General features: G+C 46.8%; 1 protein-coding gene and 1 pseudogene across 16 annotated transcripts in view; both read right to left on the bottom strand.

Moving 5' to 3' along the window:
• The window catches only part of LOC147911578 (ral guanine nucleotide dissociation stimulator-like), a 45869-nt gene extending 31985 nt beyond the window's left edge, over window positions 1-13884 (bottom strand). The window contains exons 1-12 of one of the 16 annotated variants that reach the window (XM_087428066.1): window positions 13720-13884; window positions 12891-12982; window positions 10700-10873; window positions 10361-10396; window positions 9769-9990; window positions 8713-8834; window positions 8545-8611; window positions 8123-8385; window positions 7706-7773; window positions 5830-5995; window positions 4407-4483; window positions 4160-4239 (exon numbers count right to left, since the gene is read on the bottom strand). The gene's annotated coding sequence lies outside the window, so the exon portion shown is untranslated. The other 15 variants (XM_087428061.1, XM_087428059.1, XM_087428056.1 and 12 more) reach the window with 15 other exon arrangements.
• The window catches only part of LOC147911577 (vomeronasal type-2 receptor 116-like), a 32591-nt pseudogene that overhangs the window by 4581 nt on the left and 13459 nt on the right, over window positions 1-14551 (bottom strand).

Here is a 14551-nt window from a genome sequence, read left to right as displayed (position 1 = left end):
ACTAGAAGAATGTGCATCTATGACATAGAACTATCTACTGGGGCTTTACGGGGAAAAAATAAATAAAGTTAAAAAAAAAAAAATACCTGAAGACAAATGACAATGAAAAGACAACAAAACAACTCTTATGGGATGCAGTTCTAAGAAGGAAATTCATAGCAATACAAGCACACCTCAACAAACAAGAAAAATACCAAATAAGTAACCTTAAACTACACCTAATAGAACCAGAAAATGAAGAACAAATGAAGCCCAAAGTCAGCAGAATGAGGGAAATAATAAAAATTAGAGCAGAAATAAATGAAATAGAGACTAAAAAAACAGTAGAAAGGATCAATGAAACAAAGAGCTGGTTCTTTGAGAAGACTGAAACAAAATTGACAGACCCTTAGCCAGACTCACTAAGAAAAAAAGAGAGAAGGCTCAAAGACATAAAATTAGAAATGAAAGAGGAGAAATTACAACAGATATCACAGAAATCAAAAGGACAATCAGAGAATACACTGAACAACTTACATGCCACCAAATAGGATAACCTAAAAGAAATAGATAAATTCTTAGATTCCTACAACCTCCCAAAGCTGAATCAAGAAGAAATAGAGTAAATGAACAGACCAATCACAAGTAAAGAGATCAAAATGCTCATCAAAACCCTCCCAAAAAACAAAAGTCCAGGACCAGATGGCTTCTCTGGAGAATTCTACCAAATATTCAAACAAGATTTAATACCTATGCTTCTCAAACTATTCTAAACAGTTGAAGAAGATGGAACACTTCCTAATTCATTCTATGAGGCCAACATCACCCTGACAGCAAAAGCAGATAAGGATAGCACAAAGAAGGAATATTACAGGCCAATATCACTGATGAACACAGATGCAAAAATCCTCAACTAAATATCAGCAAATCGAACACAGCAATATATTAAAAGGATCATATACCATGATCAAGTGGAATTTATACCAGGGATGCCGGGATGGTTAAACATCCGCAAATCAATCAATGTGATGCACCACATTTACAAAATGAGGAATAAAAGTCACATGATCCTCTCCACAGATGCAGAGAAAGGATTTGACAAGATCCAACATCCATTTATGATAATAACTCTCAATAAAATGGGTATAGAAGGAAAGTACCTCAACACAATAAAGGCCATATATCACAAACCCACAGCCAACATCATACTTAATGGTGAAAAACTTAAAGCCACTCCTCTGAGAACAGGAAGAAGACAAATGTGCCCATTATCGCCACTCCCATTCAACATAGTACTGGATGTTTTGGCCAGAGCAATTAGGCCGGAAAAAGAAATAAAAGGAATCCAAATTGGAAAGGAAGAAATGAAACTCTTGCTGTTTGCAGATGACATGATTGTAAATATAGAAAACCCTAAAGAATCCATCAGAAAACTTAGAAATAATCAACAACTACAGCAAAGTTGCAGCGTACAAAATCAACTTACCAAATCAGTTGCAATTCTATACTCTAATAATGAGCTAACAGAAAGAGAACTCAAGAATACAATCCCATTTACAATTGCAACAAAAAGAAAAAAGTGTCTAGGGATAAATTTAACCAAAGAGGTTAAAGACCTATACAATGAAAACTATAAGACATTATTGAAAGAAATCAATGATGACCTGAAGTAATGGGAAGATATTCCATGCACATGGATTGGAAGAATAAACACAGTTAAAATGTCCATATTACCTAAAGTAATCTACAGATTCAATGCAATCCCAATCAGAATCCCAAAGACCTTCTTCATAGAAACAGAACACAGAATCCTAAAATATATATGGAATAACAAAAGACCTCGAACAGCCAAAGCAATCCTGAGAAGAAAGAACAAAGCTGGAGGCATCACAATCCTAACTTGAAAATATATTACATAGCTATAGTAATCAAAATGGCATGGTACTGGCACAAAAGCAGACTCATAGATCAATGGAGCAGAACTGAAAGCCCAGAAAGAAAACCACACATCTGTGGTCAGTTAATCTCTGACGAAGGAGCCAAGATCATACAATGAAAAAAGGAAAGTCTCTTCAATAAATGCTGTTGGGAAAACTGGACAGCCACATGCAAAAGAATGAAAGTAGATCATTATCTTCCACCATACACAAAAATTAACTTGAAATGGATAAAAGACTTGAATCTAACACTTGAAACCATAAAACTCCTAGAAGAAAATATACGCAGTACAGTCTTTGACATCAGTCTTAGCAGCACCCTTCCCAATACCATGTCTACTCAGGCAAGGGAAAGAAAAGAAAAAATATACAAATGGGACTACATGAGACTAAAAGGCTTCTTGCAAGGCAAAGGAAACGATGAACAAAACAAAAAGACAGGGCCATCCCCATGGCTTAGTGGTTAAGTGTGCACGCTCCGCTACTGGCAGCCCAGGTTCGGATCCCGGACGCGCATAGATGCACTGCTTGTCCGGCCATGCTGAGGCTGCGTCCCACATACAGCAACTAGAAGGATCTGCAATTATGACATACACCCATCAACTAGGACTTTGGGGGAAAAAAAGGAGGAGGACTGGCAATAGATGTTAGCTCAGAGCCGGTCTTCCTCAGAAAAAAAGAGGAGGATTAGCACGGATGTTAGCTCAGGGCTGATCTTCCTCACAAAAAAAAAAAAAAAAGGAAAAGAAAACCCACCAACTGGGAGAAAATATTTGCAAATCACATATCTGACAAGGGATTAATCTCCAAAATATATAAACAACTCATACAACCCAACAACAAACAAACAGACAATCCAATCTAAAAATGGGCAGAGGATATGAACAGACATTTTTCCAAAGAAGATATACAGAAGGCCAACAGACACATGAAAAGATGTATAACATCAGTAATTATTAGGGATATTCAAATCAAAACTACAATGAGAGATCACCTTACACCTATCAGAATGGCTATAATTCCCAAGACAAAAAATAACAAATGTTGGAGAGGATAAGGAGAAAAGGGCACCCTCACACACTGCTGGTGGGAATGCAAACTGGTGCAGCTGCCAGGGAAAACAGTATGGAGATTTCTCAAAAAATTAAAAATAGAAATACCATACTTTTCAGCTATCCCACTACTGGGTATTTATCCAAAGAAATGGAAATCAACAATTCAAAGAGATTTATGCACCCCTGTGTTCACTGAGGCATTATTCACAATAGCCAAGACATGGAAGCAACCCAAGTGCCCTGCTACAGATGAATGGATAAAGAAGATGTGGTATGTGTTATATACAATGGAATACTACTCAGCCAGAAACAAAAGACAAGATCGTCCTGTTTGCAACAACCTGGATGGACCTGGAGGGTAAGACGTTAAATGAAATAAGCCACACAAAGACAAATATGCATTATTTCACTCATATGTACAAGATAAACATACACAGGGATAAAGAGAACAGATTAGTGGTTACCAGAGGGGATGGGGGCTGGGTGTTGAGTGAAAGAGTTAAAGGGGCACATATGCATGGTGATGGATAAAAGTTAGACTACTGTTGGTGAGCACGATGCAGTCTATACAGAAATTCACAAATAATAATGAACATCCGAAATTACACAATGTTAAAACCCTTTATAATTTCAATAAAATAATTAAAAAAGAAAAAAATAATAATTCATTCTTTTTTATGGTTATATAGTATTCCACTGTGGGGAAATACCACACTTTGTGTATCCGTTCACCAGTAGATGGACATTTGGGTTGCTTTCCGTTTTTGTATACTATAAATAGGTTGTTATCAACATGTGTGTACAAGTCTGTGTATAGACCTACAGGTTTATTTCCCTTGGATGGATTCCTAGGGGAGGAATTGCTGGGTAGACGTATGTAATTATTAAATACGCATTCAAGCTATTTTTCACCAGCACTCGATGAGAGTTTCAGTGACTTGACATCTTCAACAACACTTGCTATAATCAGTCTTTTTAATTTTAGCCATTCTCAAGTGTGGTGGAATCTCATGATGACTGTCACTTTCATTTACCCAATGACTCATGTTGTGAAGGAGAAGGCGAGCCACACACAGACTGGGAGAAAACAACTGCACAACATATCCCTAGAAAAGGACGTGTATTTATAATATATAAAGAGCTCTTACAACCCAATAGTAAGAAGACAAGCAACACGTCATGGCTTACCAGGACACAGCAGATCAGGCCTGTGATGAGCACCAGGAGTCCCGCCAAGCAGATGAGGATGAGGGCCCAGAAGGGGAGGTCTGGGGAGACAAGTGCTGGGGTGAGCCACCTCCTGTCATCGCCCCAGGGCTCCTGCTGACCCCACTGTGCCTCAACCGTCCTTGACAAGGGTTGGACAACTTTCCTCTTCATCCAAGACCCTGTGCACATGGTTCTCTTCGATGAGGCACAGCATCAAGATTCTCGCCACCTTCCGTGGGCTGGGGCTTCCTGCAGGTTTACCAGGCTTCTCAGTCAAGGTGTCATCTCTGTTGGGAGAATATTCTGGAAGTGAATCAAATGGAGAATGCATGTGAGTGTGGTTCACTCTTTTTAATAGAACTTTTTAGACAGAAAAATAAAGGGAACAGTCTCATAAACATCTATCATCTAATTTAACCATGTATATTCCATCCAATTAAAACAACATTTTATCAATGTATAAATTATTAACACTTGCCAACCTTGATTCATCCCATGTTTTCAATGAAATATTAAAGTCAAGTAGACATCACGTTTCACCCCATTTTAGTTTCCATCTCTAAAACGTGAGCACACATTCCTACAAAATCCAAGGCCATTATCACAGAACAAAAGTTTAATAAATTAAACCAAATTCATACCTCTGGGCACAGAGGACTGAATTTGAGCTGGACTTTCTTATGACGGCTGGGGGGAGAATGGGTCATCACAGTTGGCAAGCCTATAGGATCTCTCTAAATTTGTAAATTCCCACTCAAAAGTGTTCTTCCCTGCCTAGAAACACATTCATCCCCTTCTCCTTTATCTATTTGCTTAATATTCATTTTCTAGGATTAACCTACAATGTAATATCTTGCGGGAAGTCTTCTCTGATTTCCGCCTGCAAGTATGAGTTTGTTCACATCAATTAATTGATAAGTTTCAATTCTCTATTCTTGTTATTGCCAGCTACAACATACACTCCAGGAGGGTAGGACACACAGCACCCAGTGGGCTTGGTGGGAGGGTGCATGAACCCCTTCTTGTACCTCTATCCAGACAACCTCTTACAGGTGTGCTGTCTGATATGGAGCAGCAACAAGTCTCTTTTTGAATTAAAATTAATTTTAGTTAAATAAAATAAAAATTCTGGTACCTCAGTAACATTAAAACTCAGTAACAATAAAGACCAGTCCCAATACCATCCTTCGAGCACTCAACAGCCACATGCGGCTATGCACTGGACAGCACAGATATAGAACATTCCACCACTGCAGAAAGTTCTAGCGCATTGGTGCTCATCTAGAGCGGGACTTGGCAAACTATAGCCTGTGGATCAGAAACCACATGACGCCCAAACCTGTAAGTCTGCTTCACACACAGCTGGAGGCCCTCACTGACCATCTGGCCCAGTGGGTTTCAGTGCAGAGATGAGGAAACAAAAGTCCAGAGAGGGGAGGTGACTAGTATGAGGTCACAGAGCTGTCTAGGAGAAGGTGAGGGCCTCCTACATTACACTGGTGTCCTTTTCTCTCTCTCACTGGTGGGTAAAGACTGGGGGACTATGCCACCTCCTGCCAGCCTGAGAAAGTTCAATGCTCTCTCAGGCCCAGGCATCCAGAGTCCCCAGAAAGGCCTCACTTCCTTTCCCAATGACCAGGGAGCCTTACCATCCCCAAGGACACTCTTCCTGTCCAGGGTCAAGTTATGCAGCTGGTTACCATTCTGGGTCAGCCGCAGGAATTCCTCATAGATGGCAACTCTGTCCAGTCTCTGTGCCAAGGCGGCTGGGTACACAGGGAGTCCACTCCAGTGTGGTTACTGTGGGGGACAGACCTGGAAGGGCACAAATATGAACAAGGGTGTCTAGAATTCTACCCTGATTCTAGATTCCCTGCTTCTGGGTCCTGTTCAAGAGAACTTTCTGCAATAATGTAAACATTTGTCTGCACTACCAAATACACTCATTATTAGCCCCATGTTGTTATCGAGCACTTAAAATGTGGCTAGTGCGTGTGAGTGAGGAACTGAATTTTTCATGTAATTTCATTTCAAGTAATTAATTTATAAATAAATAACTATAGGGAGAACATTTTTGAAACTTTGGAGTAAGGACTTCTGCAAATGCATAAAAACAATGAGAACACTGGTAAAAATGGTCGAAATCAACTTTTCAGAAGTCTAGAAATTAATCAAAGGCTTGTAAGAATCTGAGGAGGGTTTAGTGAAGACACAAGGTGGAATCTTGGTAAAGGGAGCAAACTTCGTGGCACTATAACTTTCACTATTCCCATCTTGCGCTCACAATATCCTCCATAACTTTGAAAACCATCAGTCTCAGAACCATGGTAGCTGAGACAACCAGCAGCCCAGCAGCCATAATGGGTTTGGAGCTCTGAAAAGACCCATCCCCATCGAACTGTCACTAGCTGACCTACCTGGCAGCTCCCCGAAAAAGCCCCATTCATGGCTTTTCGTTACTTGACTCAGAGCTTGCCCAAGGTGGAAAGTCTGTCCCCAAGGCACTTGCTAAAAACAATCAGCGCTAATTGTTTTCTATTGTAGTTGCCGGAGGGAGTGATACCAGCCAAGGCAGGCAAGAGGTGAGCCAACAACTTAGAAGAAAAATTGGGGGAATGAGATCTCCACAGGGGGCTTTGAAAAGCTCCAGGGTATTTGTGGGCATCTGGAAGGCCACAAGGGCTCAGGGATGTGGCACGCCCAGGAAAGACTTGAGAACGTCTGAATCTCTCACCTCTAGTTGGAGCGGTGGCTTAATATCTGAAAACTGATTATGTAATACAGCATATTAATAAAATAACGGCCAATACCACATAATCTCGACCATATACATAGAAAAGAATTTCACAAAATACAACGCCCTTCATGTCTAAAAAAGAAAACACTCAACAAATTAGGAATAGAAACAACTTTCCCAACCTATAAATAGCTTCGATGAAAAACCCACAGCTACCACCATATTCAATGCTGAAAGACTGAAAATTTCCCCCTAAGACCAGGGACAAGGCCATGATGTCTTCCCTCATCTGATATGTTAATCACAGGTACTAGAGTTTCTAATGAGGGCAATTAGGCAAGAAAAAGGAATAAAAGAAACCCAGATTGGAACAGAAGAGGTAAAACTATTTGTTTTGCAGAGGAGAAGATATTGTATATAGAAAAACCTAAAAAATACAGCCCCCACACACACACAATATGTGAATCGTATCCCACCCGGTGTATAAAAAAGTTAAATTGCCCCATGTGGTTAGTGGCTCCACTATTGGAGAGCACAGTTAGACTGCTGATATTTGTTCAAAGTCTCCAGAAGAGGAGGAGGAGGAGGATGCTGGAGGTTGGTGGCCCCAAATGTTAATGCTTTTCTCAACCCCCGAAAAACCTATGGAAGGAGATGGTAGGATAAGCTGACAGGGATGTGGGGGAGAATGGGCACCATGTCAGTGACTTCCAGATCAAGGATGTGTCACGGGAGCTCAGAGCCATCAGCCACCAGCTCAGCCAATGCTTCCAATGTCCTCAACCTACATCAAGTCGGTGACCAGGCAGGAGTGGAATATGTCTCACAGCTGGCTGCCTCTGTAGAGCTTGGTGACCTAGAACAAACGCGAGGGAGAGTGGGAGAGATGGAAGTCTCCTGGGGATGCGGGGCCCCACTGGAGCCGGTGAAAGATCACAGACTTTGGGGCAAGGGAGCCCTGACTTCAAATCCTGGCTCTGCCCCTAACTCACTGTGTGACCTTAGGCACAATACTCCCCTTTCTGAGCTTCAGTTTACCCATGTGAGAAATAGGGAAGGCAGCTAGGACATCACCTCTGGAAACTGAGAGAACCCAGACACGCAGGGAATGTGAAGGATTGAAACAACCTTGTAACAGATATAAGTCAGGCGGAGGAATGAGGGTGCCTTCAGCGCAAAGAGAGACGGGACAGGGGAGACCCCACCTGGTCCTGGGTGTCCCTCAGCAGGGCGGTGTACTCCGAGGATGTGGGCTCTGGGTTGCTGTGGTTCCAGCTGATGCTGCGGAAATGCAGCTGGTGCTCTCTCTGCATGCATAAACTCCAGGGTGCAGAGCCTGGAGCCACCGAGAGGAAGAGCAGACACGTGGAGACTCTCAGCTCCCAGCACAGAGGCATGGTGGCCCACGGGGTCACGGTGGTGGGTGCAGACAGCGTCCACACAGGTGGCTCCCCCATCCTTCTCAGGCCTGGGGAGAGAGGGACGTGGGGATTCTAGAGAGAGGTCCTGAAACCTCTGGGGTTGGGGCCAGAACAGGAAGGAGGAAATGGGAGGACAGTGGGGAGACTGAGAGAGGGGTGGTGACAAAAGTGGTCATTAGGGGCAAATACTCAGGGGAGGGTCTTACCTGAGGGAGACCAGTCTGCAACTCAAGGAGAAGAGGCCCAGGCTGCTCTTCTTGAACAAGGATCCAGCTGCGGAGGAAGGAGGAGGAGAAGGAGCAGGAAGGACAGGGGTTGGGGGAGGGGCTGGGTGGGATTTAACCCACCAGGACCTGCTGGGACCAGGGTCTCACCAGGCTCTGCAGGACCCTCTCAGTGGAGTTGAACATGGCTGAGCCGTTGCTCCTGTCTGATGAATACCGGAGGGTGGAGATGGGGAAGGTGACTGTGAGGGTCTTCAGGTTGTGCCCCAAAGCTGCAAGACGAGAAGGAGAGCGATGGCCATCACTGAGAGCTGGCCTGAGACCAGACCACAGTCCTGCACTCATTATCAACTGTCATCTTCTCTCCCAGTGGCACCACCACCCACCCGTGTGGTCACCCAAGTCAGAACCAGCACATCTGCTCAGCTCCTCCTCCCTCCCAGTAACACCAATTCCAGGTGCACACTGGTCCTCACATACACTCCCTCTCTCCATCCCTGTCCCAGCTCAAGTCTTAACTTCCTTCACCCGAATCAACACCCCAGCAGGCTCACTGGATGCTCTGTCTAAAGGATGTTCTACATGGACCACTAGAAGAATCTTTCTGAAATGAATACCTCACTAGGGCCACCACTGCTCTAGTACCACCCATGGCTCCCTATGGCCTTCAGTGTTTAGTTGAACCATCTTGACCTGGCACTCAAGGCTCTACTCAATCTGGCTCCTGCTGACCTTTCAGTCTCATTTTATCCATCTACTGCGGGTTAAACATTATGCTTCACGCAACCCAAATTCATTTCAATTCTCCCCATACGGCATGTTGTTTCTGGCCGGAGCCTTTGATCATGGAATCCTCTCTGCCAGGAAAACCCTTCATCCTCTAGTTGCCAGGGTCCCTCCTACTTATTCTTAAAGACTCCATTCTGGTGAAACTTTCTCTAGCAAGCTCTTCCCCTTCAAATTATGCCAGGCGCCTCTCCCCAAAACATCCCACATTGTACTATAATGGTGTGTTAATTTCACAAGACTAGGGGCTCTCTGAGGGCTGGCCTTAGACTGAACCGTCGGTATAATCTTTGTGATCAGCATGATTGCCCTAAAACCAGAATTTCACACCCTGGCTTCCCAGCTCCTGGATCACAACTGGCTGGTGGAGGAGTGCAGCCGGAGAGCTTCTCTTGGGAAGGAAAAGGGGCCCACAGATACCTGTGGTGGCTTCTGGTGGCACAGGTGATGATGAAGTATGCAGGGACGTGGTGTCTGGCTCAGGAGCTGTGGTGAGGGCTGTCATCAGGGAGGGCCAGAGTGGGAGGAGCCCCCAGGCTCACCCGGGCTCCAGCAGTGGCTGTCCCAGGACCACCATTCACAGGTGAAGCATAAATGAGAGTGAGGGGACGGGTGACTGTGTGAGTAGAGGGATGAGCAAGCCTGTGGATGAGAGGAGCCCAAGAGAGAGAGATATGTGAACAAGAGAGACTGAACTCGGAGGAGAGACAGATGGACGGGCAGAAAACTGGACAGACGGATGGGATACCTGGAAAAGGAGGACCAAGGGCGGGTCTTCAGGAGAATTAAAGTGAAAACCACGTGGGGTCAGAATGGGGTGGAGAACATGTCTGTGTCTAAGGCTTTCTCACCCTGGGCTGGGACTCTCCACCAGAACCCGGGAGGGAGAGAAGGGATGAATTAGGGCCCTTCCAGGTGCTTCCCTCACCAAGGACAGCGGGTGAAGGAGAACAAGTGCTCCCCAACCCCAAATGCGGACGGGACCCAGGATGTCAGGGCCAGGAATACTCACCGGTGGTAGTCGGGGCTGCAGCTCCATAGGTGTAATCTGTGGAGAGAAGGCGAGAGGACCTGAGCAAGAGTTGGGGTGAACATAAAGGATTAAGGGAGAGGGAGGATGTAGGGAGCTTTGTGGGGAAAGCAGAGGGGAAAGCAGAGGGGAAGAGGGGAGTGGTGTTCAGGGGGGAGGCAACGAGATGGAAGGTGGCTGGACCCAGTGATCACACAGTGATGAGAAGACTGATCCCAGACCAGGAGCACAGAGAGATGGATCATAGCTCACTTTAGAGCAACGGAGGCAACACAGAACTCTGACTGGGAGAGAGAGTGTGGCTGTAGCCCAGCCCCTCACCACTGACGTAGAGGCTGTCCCCGTCCAGGGTGAGGGAGCCCAGGTGGGTGACACGCTGGGTCTCATGGCGTGGCTCCCAGTAGAGTCACTCCCTGTCCAGCCCAGGACCAGCGGGGGTCAGAGTGGAAGGTGCAGATGATGTCCACCCCAGTGGCTGCCCCACCCTTCTCAAGCCTGGGGGAGGGAGAACCTGGGGACATGGAATACTGAGCAGGGGACCTTCTCGGTGTGGAAAGCGAGAGAGGGGAAGAGAAGAGGCTGAGGGAGAGGCTGAAGGCGCTGCTCTGATGTCTGGAGTGGCTCTCCTCGGTGTCTCCCATGTGAGACAACCCCCTCACAAGTAAGGCCTGACTTCCTTTAGGATGAGGAGGCGGGCCTGTGAGTGACAAAGAGGGGTGAACACACAGACCTGGGTGAGGGGGCGCCTGCAGGTCTGCACGGACAGCAGCGAGGAGAACAGTCACTGCCCTGTGCCATCTGACACATGCAGGCAAGAAAGTACCGTTACCTTCTCTCAGTTCTGCACTCCAGGGTCTTTTCTTTCTACTTCTTTCCTGCTCCACAGCCATCACCCAGGCCTATGGAACAATCACCTTATTCCTCATCTTATTCCCAGCACCTCCCATCTCGCCTCTTAAGTCTACATTCTTAACCATGAAGTCCATCTGACCCCACGTGCTTAGACCAAACGCTAATCACATCCTCCTTCTACTCGCATCTCTCCAAAGTCTTCCCACTGGTCTTAGAACAGAGTCCCAAGTCACCCCTGATCTGGCCCTGCCTGTCCCCGCTCGCCGGTGTGGCTCACACCCCTCCCCCTGTGTTGACTCAGCTCAGCCATCCCTCTTCTCAGTTCATGGACACACCAGGCTCTCTGCTTCAGGGGTGTCCTCATGCGGGTCCCTCTGTCTGAAACGCTCTCTTGAACACACTCCCACACCCTCACTCCAGTCTAACCCTCCAACTAGCTAAATCCAGTCCCATCTCTAGCTCTCAAGCTAAATATCAGTCCTTCTCAGGAGGGCTTCCCTGTCCCCTCAGGTTGAGTCACCTTGTGCCAAACTCCCACATCACTCTCATCATGAACTGTCTAAAATCCAAATTCCCAAATACAATATAAATTCCACGGAGGTGGGACAAGGTCTCTCTGGTTCTCCAGGTCCCCATGCATGTGGCCCAGGGCCTGGCTCATCAGATGAGGAACCATCCCGGTTTGTCTAGGACTGCCCTGGTTTGAACACTAAACGTCCTGTGTCCTGGAAAACCCCTCTGCCCTGAATAAACAAGGATGGTGGGTCACCATAAATTATAAACTCAAAGACTATCTATTACATGACAAGCACACATTCCCCTCAAGAACATCACAGGAAAGCTAGAATGAAAAAGGCGCACACACATACACACACAATTAGTAGCGGCCAACAACTAAATACAAAATTACTTAACAAGATTCTCTGCAACGTGAATCACCAGACCGTTATTTCAGAAAAGTTTCAAGAAACAAAGTTAATTCCCTTTAGAAGGCAAGGTGGTGAGGACAGTCTTTTTAGAGACTAGTGCCCTGCCCTGCAATCTACAGTGTTGCTTAGTACTCCTCCAAATGATTTGAAATGTCATAAAGAAAAAAATGCTCAAAATAAATCTGGCTACTGGCAAATTCAATGTTAAATTTGTTATTAATACAAAGAAGTTCCAATCATCTTTTCCCTGAATGCTCCTATATTTCAAATTTTTGTGGAGAATTTATAGGACTTTAGAAGTCAAGTTGAATGGGTCTAAGGAATGTTGCTGAGTATCCCTGCTAATATTTAATGGGATGTCTTCTAATACTACATACACACGCAAAACATTTCTGTATTTATATTATATATAAATCCTGACTTTTGAGTATTATGCAATGCAAGTAAATCTATATTTTCTACTATAATACTCATTTGCAGTTATTTACGTTTGTTTTATGTGTTCTTATTTGCATATAACTGTACTTACTGAAATATTTACCACACAGAAACACACAGCTTACCATCTTTCCCTTGAATATAATCCATCAAACATCAATAATTTTTCTCAAGATACCTTCACTCTCAGTGGCCATGTGGTGACAACCTGAGCCCAGGAAAGCCCACTAGCAGGTCTTCTGCACAGCGGAGGCTGCCGGAACCTGTTGGTACCAGGTCCACAGGGTACTCACCTGGTCACACAGAAATCCATGGATCAGCGAGGACAGGTGGACTCTGAGCCTGCTTTCACCTCAAACTTGAGCTCCACGGATGCTTTTCGTGTCTGAGGGGGGAAAAAAAAGCGCAAACAAGCTTTTGAGGCCTTTTATAGGGTGTTGGATGGAAAGGCCACCCCATTCACTTTTCTTTTTTGTATTTGCTGATTTAACTGTAACTGTTGGCTGAAACTGGATTTTCCCGATTCCTATCCAGTCACCTGCTCCCCAAGATGGGAGGAAGCAGCTTGGTGCTGTGTGCACTTGTGTCGCTCAACTCTCTTGGCTGGACAGAGACTTTTTGGTGACCCCGGGCCCTTTAAACAAGCTTGTCATTTAGGGACCCTGTAAGTGACTCGCTGACTTGTAAACATTTCCCACACTTCATTCAGGGCTCGGGAGATTTTCAGGCCCTGGAGCAGGTCTCCCAACCTCGGCACCACTGACATTTGGGGCCGGATGATTCTCTGTCGGGCCGTCCTGGGCCCTGGAGGACGCTGAGCAGCATCCCTGCCTCCCCCTCTAGATGCCAGGAGCGCCCCCATTAGTAACAACCCAAACACCGCCTCCAGACGCGGATAAGCCCCCTGGGGACAAAATCACACGGAGGACGGTGACGGGGACTCTGAGGAGGGGCCGGCGGCGCCCGGAGCCGGGAGGAACAGCAGCCTCGGGCGCCCTGAGCGAACAGCCCGGGGGAAACGGGGCTCCGGGGGGACGGAGGGACGCCGGGCCGTGACGGGGCTGCCCGCGGCCCAGGCCCCTCCCTGGACCGCGACCGGAGCCGGGACCGCCCGCCGCTCACCGCGCCTCGCCCCTTCGGCCGAAGGTCCACGGGAATGCGGTCCGCGCCGAGAAGACTGGACACACCGCGCAGACCGCCCGCTCCATCCACGGCGCCGCCCGCGCTTCCGCTTCCGGTCTCGGGCGGGCGTTCGGGGAGGACGGACGTTTGGGGGCTCCGGGTTGAGGCGGCGTGGGGGGCGGGGCAGGGGGCGGGGCGGGGCCGCGCCCCCCAGCCTCGGGGGAGGTGTCTGGTTTCCAGAGTGAGTGCGAGGCCAGGCGGCGGGCTGGGTCAGCACCAGGGACAGGGACCAGGTCTAGGGGCGGGGCTGTGGGTGGAAACCAGTTCTAGAGGCGGGGCTGTGGGCGGGGACAAGGGTGCGGGCGGGGCAAGGGGCGGGGACCAGGCTGTGGGCGGAGCCAGGCCCGAGCGTTGTGCGGAGACCAGTTCCAGGGGCGGGAAGAGGCGGGGGTGGGGCTGGAATAAGTCAGGCCGACTTCACAGTGGGAGGAAATCAGCTCCAGGGGCGGGGCTGGAGGCGGGGCTGGACCCCTAGACTGTACAGGTAGCTGGATGTTGAACAGCTTTTCTTCATTCCTTTCCTCACGTTTATACAGCCTCATAGAATGATGTGCCCATATTGAGAATTATAAATTTTTTGTGCGTGTTTGCTGTTCTTAATTTCATTAAAACATTGGATCATATATTCACATTTCTCTACAACTTACTGTCCCAAGCCAGTAGATAAGGATATAACGCTATTTTAATTTTAATTTAAAAATCTGGGGGGAGGGAGGCCACTACGTCGTAGATGCACGTATAGGAAAACTTCAAAGAGTGGTGCAAAGTCAGT

The sequence above is a fragment of the Ceratotherium simum genome, unplaced genomic scaffold (assembly GCF_057802395.1).
Source record: "Ceratotherium simum simum isolate JZ-2026a unplaced genomic scaffold, ASM5780239v1 HiC_scaffold_43, whole genome shotgun sequence".
Lineage (NCBI taxonomy): Eukaryota > Metazoa > Chordata > Mammalia > Perissodactyla > Rhinocerotidae > Ceratotherium > Ceratotherium simum.
This window is presented reverse-complemented; position numbering and strand designations above follow the sequence as displayed.